Here is a 6000-nt window from a genome sequence, read left to right on the forward strand (position 1 = left end):
CAAGGATCCCCCAGGGAAATGTGAAGTCCCTACTGAATTAATGCCAGCCAGAGGATGCCCCAAGGTGTAGCTGCCTTGGCTTGGTGGTCTAGGCTTTCACACATGGTAGACTAGAGAACCAGAGAGCATTCTAGATTTCAGTAAGAGACCGGGGAGGAACGGAGTCAGAGAGGAAGGGTGTCTTTTACAATCTGACAATGCTTGGGGAGACATCAGAGAGGCTGGTAAGGCCAATGCAAAGGAGCTTGGTGGTTACGACCGTCATGGGTTTCTTCCAAACACAGTCAAGCAGGTCACGTGGAGGTGGTTCTCAGCACAGACGCTGGAATCCTCAGAAGTTCGGCAGCATGGCTTCTCCGCACACGCTCACAGAGCTCGGGATGCTGACAGGGGCCTGCAGCTTGCCAGGAGTTAAGAATTTTGCAGGAGACAGAATGGGCGACCTGGGCAGACCCATCGTCCCAACTTGGATCCATGTCCTTGTTCAAAGACAGTATCCTCAGGGAGCAACACCTGCGACAGCATCCTGGAAATTAGTGGTTCTCTTCGCAGTGCCTCCTACAGTTCCTCAGACCATGTAGAAAGCTGGTTGCAGACTGGTTTGATTAGGGCTACTGAGCTCTGCCTGTTTGCAGGAGTTCAGAAATTAGACACAGGTGAAAAGTACTGATAGTGTTTGTTTCATTAGATAGTGTGTGTCTGTGAACATGGGCAGGTGCAGCTGGCTGGGGCAATGAGTGCGTCCATGGCCATGGTGAGCGTAGACCACACACATACAGCTGAGCTCCAAAAGCAGCGCTGGAAGCCCTGAACGAGCATCAAGTTGGAGTTGTCGTAGCTACCGTAAAAACAGGACTGAAGAGTGTCTGTGGATTTGGAGCTGAGGAACAGGCTCAGGACTTGGAGTGGGCGGTCTCAGCACACCTTTCTCCTACAAGGCTAATCCATCAGTCTGAAAGGGCCCAGGTACTTGCTTCCATATTTGGAGTTCCGAGGTACCGAGCATGAACAATAGAATAAATTCCACTATTAAACTAGCACTTTCTATGTTTGGTGGGATAGAGAGAATCCAGGCAGGTGTTTTTAGGAGGTTTTTGAGCTCCTCATCCTGAGGGAAAGAGGCCAGATAGACCACCAAGATCAAGGAGAGGAGCAGCAGGTGCTGGGTGAGGGCAGGTGGTCCAGGTCCCTGAGATCTGGGAAGGGGCAGGGATGAGCCTCCAAGGCCCTTCCTACCAGCAGACGTCAGGCCCCTCTGCATGGGGAGAGAGGGGAGGGCAGGGCTTCACCCTGTCTCAGGATGCAAAAGCAGCCTTGAGCTATGTTCCATCATTGTAGGCGCATTTTCCACCAGGAGACTGGAGAGACATTTGGTTCCAGAACAGACCGATTTATTGAAAATTCAACACGTCAGACCCACGTCTTGCTCATCAGTCCTTGATGGGCCCACAAGGAGCACCTGTGAATAGTGTGACATCATGCAACATCAAGAATCCACCTGGAGGGAGGCCAGGCAGCCTTGGGCTAGTCACGTTCTAGCTCAGAGGGTACCAGGCCCTGCAAACCTCTCCGGAGCCAGGACCGAGGGCTTGGTCTCTTGAGCAGCCTCCTGCCTGGGTGTCGTCCTAGCCAGTGTTTGAGCATATTCCCAGTCCTGCTTTATTTTCCAGAGGATATAGTGTGTGTTTTTGCCAACTCCTCCAATGTGGGACTTCTTTTAGACTCAGAGCCTTGCTTCTGAATTTCCTTATCACTCAAAAGCAAGTCAATTAACTCTTTAAAACCCAAATCAGAGTCACCATCCCCTGGAAGACACGCAGCCTCTTCCAGAAAGTGTCTTGTTTCCACTATGGCTCTCTCATTTTTTTAAAAAAAAGATTTATTTGTTTGAAAGTCAGAGTTACACAGAGAGGAGAGGCAGAGAGAGAGAGAGAGAGAGAGATCTTCCATCTGCTGGTTCACTACCTAGCTGGCTGCAAGGGCCGGAGCTGTGCCGATCCGAAGCCAGGAGCCAGGAGCTTCTTCCAGGTCTCCCTCGCAGATGCAGGGGTCCAACGACTTGGGCCATCTTCTACTGTTTCCCAGGCCACAGTGGAGAGCTGGATCAGAATGGAGCAGCCAGGACTCAAACCGGCACCCATATGGGATGCCAGTGCTAAAGGCGGTGGCTTTACCTGCTACGCCACAGAGCCGGCTCAGTCTCTCACTTTTCTTACCGTACTGTGCTCATTTGTTTGTGTGTCTACCTCACCTGTAAGAGGGCAGCCCATCACAACACCTGGCAGAGGTTGGATTTCAACAGAAGGGGATGGAATGGATGAGCCATAGGTGGAAGCAACACGCAGGGGACTCCAGCTGCCATTCCAGCTTCCAATGTGGACATACCAGGCTCCCGTCGGCTTCACTTGCCCTCTCGTTATGGGACAATCCAGGAGGTGAGTGCTGGGTGGGCCCAGACAGCACAAAGGAGCAGGCAAAGGGGAAGGGCTGGGTTGCAGGACCCCTGGGTGGCGTTGGGGTTCTGCCAGCTGATGCTCGGGAACCCTAGCCGGAGCAAGGGGACAAGTCTCATTCCCAAACTATCTTGCAGTGATCTTGCAAAAGCAAGGTGTTCCTGTGCGCTGTTACTGTCTTCTGTAGCTCTGTGCAACCTCTTTACCTGGTAGAATTCTTGGCTGAAGGCTTTCCATCCCGAGAGGAACAGCTGATGAGCCACTTTGGGGAGTTTCATCAGTGCCACATCTGGGCCGATCTGGGTTCAAGTGACAACATGCCAGCAAGTAAACACTGAAGTCAAAATGTTCCATGGCAGGTTTTGTCACTATAGACACCCTGTGCACTCATTAAAGCATACTTTCCTAGGGCCTTTTTTATAAATTCACTTCCAAATGTATCTGCGTTTGAGCTTTGAAGCAGGTTGACTTGAGCCATCATTTGTCTCAGAACGTTTGGAAAACACCAACCCTTGGTGACTGCTCACCACTCCATGGAAGGCTGGGTAGGGCTGCTCTTTGCCTAGTATTTGGAGAAGTGAGTGGGGAGATGGGAGGACCCACTGGGAGACTGGGGGCTGGCCTTTGGGTCACAGGAGTTGGCTGGCTGGGCCAGGCTGGAATTTCAGATCTGCGGAATGTTTTCCTGGCTAGGTAACTGATTGCCACACACTGGAAAAGTAATAGGACCAGGAGCCATATCGTCCCCTTTAATGTCAGGGCCAGGGGCTTCCTGGAGCAGAAGGTGGGGGGGGGGCAATCCTTGCAGAAGTATCCTGACCCATCCCCAAACACTGCCCTTCACCAAGGGGGAAGCCAGGTCAAGTCCAAGCAGGGAACAGAAGCACCCAAGGAGGGGCGGGGCAGAGAAAGCGAACAAAGGCGCTGTGCACTTGAGGTATCTTTGTTGCTCAGCCTTTGGGCGGCTTTCACCCCTACTGCTTTCTGCTTGACCAGAGGCTCACGCGTTAGCGGAGGAGGAGGAGGAAGGAAGGAAGGGGAGAGGGTGGAGGAAGAGTGGGAGCCAGGTCTCCCAGAGAGCGCAAGGCGGCCAGTGCCCGAAGCCCAAGCGCTTACCTGAGCCAGGCTTGTCCTCTGCCATCTCTGCGGCCCTGACCCGTGCGTCTGTTTGCGCTCTCGGTTACCATGGGGACGGCGCCCCCTCGACCTCCGCGGCCCCCATCTAATGTGGCGGGCAGGGAGTTCTAAGCTGCTGCACCTGTCCCCAGGCGATCTCCTCGCGGGGCGGGGCGGGGCGGGGCGGGGCGGGGCGAGGCGAGGGAGGGGGTGGTGTTTGGGTCAGTCCCAGGGGCTGCCCGCAAAGTTTTCTTCATTGTTTGCGTCACAGGTGGCAGTTGCAGCCACAGAGGGGGACTGTGTTTCCCTGGATGGAGACTGTGCATACCACACTCCAGTACGAGGAATTCTAGAATCCTGGAGCCCGGCGATGAAGAATCAGGCAGCGTGGCTTCCCCAGGGGCAGCCCTCTGACGGAACCCAGAGCCCTCAGCAGCCTGGAAGGAGATGGAGTCGACTTGTGTGAACTTCGTGTGGGGTCAAGGGTTGGCGGCGCCCTGGCCGCTGTGGGGCGACATGCTGGAACGGCATAGGGTTCAAGTGGACAGGTGAGCAGTCCATCCTAGGTGGGCTTTTCTGCTCAGCTACCACAGCGATTTCAGAAGAGCTGGATCTTTGACATGCCTGGAATTCGGTGTGATTTCTTTCCCCATTTAAATAAATAGTCATGTGTGCACCCACATTTGTAATGATAATTTTTAAATTCTTTTCCTGGAAGAAGCCCCCCCCCCCCCCCCCCCCCCCGTGTAAGCTCCAGCTAGCCACAGAGAATCTTGGGTACTCCGTGGAGACCAGGTGTGAGTTACTGGTGGTGGTGTTTTCCTATTGTCCCCTGGTGGCCTGAGCTAAGCTCTTGGGAGGGGGTGGAGATGACAAAATGGGGGGGGGGGGAGTCCAGTGGGAGAGGCATAGGGCACAGGGGACCCCAAGGCTGCTGTGCCTGGGTTGTATAAGGAGATAAGCTAGATTCTCGCGCTCCTCCTCCTGTCCCTGATGTGGAGAAAGTGGGAGAAAAACAGAAGAGTTGCCGAGTCTGCCCCAGCATCACGGGGTGTGGGAAGCAGTAGAGGAGACCCGGAGACAGAGGCTGCTGGCCTCTTCGGTCCACACCCCAACGATGTCTTGAAGCACAAAGGAAGACTTTGAGGGCAGAGATTACGATGCATTTTGCTGGCCTGGGGGACCTGGGCAGATACTGCTTCTCGGGTCTATGCCTTTTGATGACACTCAGGGGCCGTGCCCATGAGCTGGTTTCAGGAACTTTTGTAGCTCCCTGTGGTCTTCATCAACCTCAGCAGAGTCTAAGTGACAAAGAGAAGTTTCCCAGCCCACGACTTCCAGGGACCATGGTCCCCAAGCGTCTGACACACAGAAGGTTCCAGTGTCCACTTGCAGTCAGAGGCCTGCAATCCTGGAGGTTGTCATGGCAAAGCTCGTAGGTTTCATGTTGCCTGTTTATGTGGATTGATGCCTTCCTTGGCCAACATTTTATTGAACACCTACTATGCACTGCCAGTGTTCTAGGAAGTGTTGGGGATCCAGACTAAGCAAGATAGAGTAAATCCCTCATTTCAAAGACTTAAAAAGAAGGGATTTTTTACTCTCTGAGACAAAACTCATCAGTGACAGTTTTGAGAGCTTTGCTTCATATTTAGCGGTTTCACATTTTTTCTTTCTCTACTCTGACAAGGCCTGTTTGGCTGGGAGGAGAAGGGAGAGAAAGAATAAACTATCTTTGTGGAAGAAAATCCACTCTCTGAGATCCATCCTTTTGCCAGGAAAATACCAAATCTTAACTTGGTCAATGCCAAATTGTGGCTAAGCACCTGCTTCTCATCCTGGGCTCTCAGCTTTGGATTCAGCTGCCTATTGGAGTGAATTCATGGCTCCTCTTAAGAGAACTTCCTGCCTCCAGGGTGAGGTGAGGCTCTGAACCCTCCTGGATCCTCTCTCTCTCACCCCCATGCAGCTGATTATAAATCACTATTGCCTCTACTTTGACCTGGGTGGGCAAATGTCAGACTCCTGGGCCATTTGCAGCAGAGTGTCAGGCTTGCCCCCTCCCACCTGCCCCAGAGAACAAGGACAACCACAGAGCTTACTCTTGGCGAGGCAAGCCAGCAGTGACGGTTGGGGAGGCAGACTGAGGTCCGTGTGGACCGTGCGTTCCTCTGGGTTCACTGAGCTCTCTCCTCGCTCTGAGTTAGGTTCCTGAAGGCAACACCTTTCAGGTCATTTTTGGCACTAACTTGGCTGCCTCTGGAAAGGCCTTTACCTAGCTGTGATTGAGATACATACACTTGAGCTTTATTGCAAGCTGATAAGAAAATGGTCATAAAACAAATGTTTCTGTACTTTTGGCAAAAAATCCTTGTGAAAGACATCATCTACTTACTGATCACTACCCTGTCTGTAAAGATTCAGGAGCAGA

The 6000-nt window shown here is 52.8% G+C and overlaps 1 protein-coding gene across 1 annotated transcript in view; it reads right to left on the reverse strand.

The window, feature by feature from the left end:
- Positions 1-3733, reverse strand: part of ERICH6B (glutamate rich 6B) — a 74305-nt gene extending 70572 nt beyond the window's left edge. Inside the window, exon 1 of the mRNA XM_089303301.1 lies at positions 3570-3733. The gene's annotated coding sequence lies outside the window, so the exon portion shown is untranslated. The remainder of the gene's footprint in view (positions 1-3569) is intronic.
- Between the last annotated feature and the right edge of the window lie 2267 nt (positions 3734-6000).

The sequence above is a fragment of the Oryctolagus cuniculus genome, chromosome 9, assembly GCF_051225735.1.
Source record: "Oryctolagus cuniculus isolate XC-2025 breed Fujian yellow rabbit chromosome 9, ASM5122573v1, whole genome shotgun sequence".
In the NCBI taxonomy this organism is placed as follows: Eukaryota; Metazoa; Chordata; class Mammalia; order Lagomorpha; family Leporidae; genus Oryctolagus; species Oryctolagus cuniculus.